The 2960-nt window shown below is 51.4% G+C and overlaps 1 protein-coding gene across 5 annotated transcripts in view; it reads right to left on the minus strand.

The window, feature by feature from the left end:
• Positions 1–2960, minus strand: part of CLEC16A (C-type lectin domain family 16 member A) — a 226372-nt gene that overhangs the window by 106134 nt on the left and 117278 nt on the right. The gene's annotated exons all lie outside the window — the stretch shown is intronic.

Below are 2960 nucleotides of genomic sequence, written 5' to 3' on the forward strand. Positions count from 1 at the left end.
ATTCCCGGATGCTTTTGGTGAGCCACGGGGGCTTATGTGTTCCAACACGTTCTGATCAGAACATGTTGGAGCAGACTCGATTAACTGGAGTGTTCCAACCAGACCGCAGTATGCTGGAGCGTTCTCATGTATATAGTGTCCCACATTTCAAAATGGCAGCAGGGGCGCTTTAACTAAAACTCGTCAAACAAGTTTTAGTTAAGGCATCCCCGCTGCCATTTTGAAACCTGCAATACTGAATAAAAAAAAGTCCCAAAAGCCACTCTAATTAAAGTGTTCTCCCCACTCCCACACCGGAGCATGTGTAATAGGCATCCTTAGCTTAGGTTCTAATTCCTGCCAATTCCAAACAAAAATTCTTAAAGAAGTCATATGCCAGAGACCAAGAAAGCTTAAAAACTTCAGGTCCTAGGCCAGGGGTGGGCAATTGTTTCAGGCAGAGGGCCGCTTACCCAGTTTTGGCAAGCTGTCAAGGGCTGTATGGGTAGCCCCGCCCCTTGACAGGAGCCTCAGCCTCTGGTCACCATCTTGGGACCAACATCCCAGGGCAGGGCACAGGCTGGCAGGGGTCTGCGGAGCCGGGCTGGGCTACACCAGCAGGGAGAGGGGGGGAGCTGGCCCAGCTCCATAGAGTCCCTGCCAGATGGGACCCTGCATCCCTACCACCCTGCTCTGGGCCCTGCTGGCGTTGGCCCTGTGCTCCCGTACCTGCTCACTCCCAGTGCCCACCCCCCAGCCCCACGGTACAGGTGGGGGGGAGCGCATAGCCCTGCCCCCTTGCTCCACAGCAGGGAAGGAGCTAGTGCGGTGGACAGGGAAAAGCGGCTCCTTGCCTGCCGTGTGGCTGGCGCTCCCTGCTGCAGCCGCTTGCAGCCCGCACGGGGCTGTACTGAGCAGGCACAGGCAGCCCCAGGTGGGCTGCGAGTGGCTGTAGCGTGCGGTGCCAGCCACGGGGCAGGCAAGGGGCTGCTTTTCCCTTGCACTCAGCACCAGCTTGTAACCCGCCCCCACTGCCAGCCTGGGCCCCACGCCGACTTGGGGCTCGCCCTTTGGGGCTGTGCCGCAGTAGCAGCAGCTGCGGCTCCCCCGCTTACTGTGCTGGGCAGCCCAGAGGCGGCGGTGGCAGCCTCTCCGCACCCTACCACGGTGCAAGCTCTGGGCGGGCAGCAGCAGCAAACGCTGCCCGGAGCCAGCACCGGGCTGGGTTACAAGCTGGTGCTGAGCACAGCGGGGGAAGCCACCCCTCACCTGCCCCATGGCCAGCGCCCCATGCTGCAGCCTCCCGCAGCCTGCATGGGGCTGCCTGTGCCTGCTCAGGACAGCCCCCATGTGGGCTGCAAGCTGCTGCAGCAGGGAACACTGGGCAAGGGGCCATTTTTCCTCACGCTCTGCACCGGCTCGTCTGCCCTTCCCCCCACCCCTTACCTGAGGTTCTGGTGCCAGTGCAGCCACATGGTCCAAGGCCAGAAGCCCCTGCTGGGACTTCCAGCCAGGGGGGCAGGGCCAAGTGGGCCTGGCTGTTGCGAGAGCCCTCTGGGCTTCCCCTGGGTCCTACTGCCTCTAGGTCCTATCATCTTTGACAGGAACCAAGGACAGATAAATTTTAATTTTAAAAATATTTTTAGGGGCCCTGCAGGCCAGATAGAATGGCCTCATGGGCCACATCCAGCCCACAGGCTGTATTTTGCATACCCATCCTAGGCTGTGAGGTAGTCACTCTTGCAAGTATACCCCACAGCTAGGGGAACCTGTAAGCCCTTTGTATCTGACCAGCAAAAACATTTTTGTTGAATCTGGATTAGAGACAAATTGTATCATTTTACCCAAGTTTTAGTTTAAGAGTACATCAAGGAACAAAAGTTGATTTTATTATTTAATTTAAATGGTATACTTTAGGATCCTATTTCACCCCCAGTTTTCTGCGTCTTCAACGCAAAAAGTGAAGCCAAAGTCATACTCTAATAATAGCATAGCAAGTGGAAATTATTTTGCTCTACATTCCCCATAGACATTGCAAAAGGCATTTTTTTAAATCCCAGCAAAGTTCCCCAGCTCTGTGAGCCTGATCTGATCTAGAATACAGTGCATTTTACTTGGGTTAGCCTGATGGAAAGTCTGAAAATGTATTCAGAGCATACAAAATGAATGGTGAGAACATTACTTCTGAAGGGTTCCCAAACCTAAAGAAAATAACCTTTTCTGACATTAACTAAAGTAAAAAAAATAAGTAAAAGCTAAAATCAGAGGAGTGTCTTGAGTCTGAAAAGGTTGAGAACCACTGTGTTAGATGCACTGGTTTTGAAAGGTGGTAGAAGTTAAACAAAAACCGTGTTAATTAGTTCTGCATGCATTTTCCAAATATGATGAATGCACTTTACCTCTAAGGCGAAATACTATACTCACACCAGAGCTGGCCCAAAATCATATTTGCATTATAGTTTAAAAACAAAAGCACTGTTTTATATTGGGTGGATGCAGGAGGTGTAAAGCGTCTCAAAATTTTCAATGCAAAAATTCCATCACGACCAAGTGGCACAAGAGGGAAGGTACCATTATATACTGTCTTTATGATATTTACTCCACTGTCTGATGCCAAAAACCCAAGAGACAGGTCAAAGGGGCTTCATTATGATGACAGAGTACAGTTTCTTTAATATATTCCAGATGGGCTATTGTTTTTCAAAGCCATACATGCAAAGCATGAAACTGCAGAAGCAACACTTAACAACTGAAAGGGAAAGGAGAGATAGTAAAAAGCAAACCATTCAAGTTTATACCCATTTTGGCAATAGTGAATGCCTGCTTTAACAGATTCTACACCAGGGTGGGCAATTATTTCAGCTGGAGGGCAGCTTAATGTTTTTGGTGAGCTGTCTAGGGCCACAAGTAGCCCTGCCCCTTGACAGGTGCCTCACACCCTGGTCGCCCTCTTGGGACTGCAAGTCCCCCCCCCCCCCCCC

This window comes from Gavialis gangeticus, unplaced genomic scaffold (assembly GCF_001723915.1).
Source record: "Gavialis gangeticus isolate Ggan-Ray unplaced genomic scaffold, GavGan_comp1, whole genome shotgun sequence".
In the NCBI taxonomy this organism is placed as follows: domain Eukaryota; kingdom Metazoa; phylum Chordata; order Crocodylia; family Gavialidae; genus Gavialis; species Gavialis gangeticus.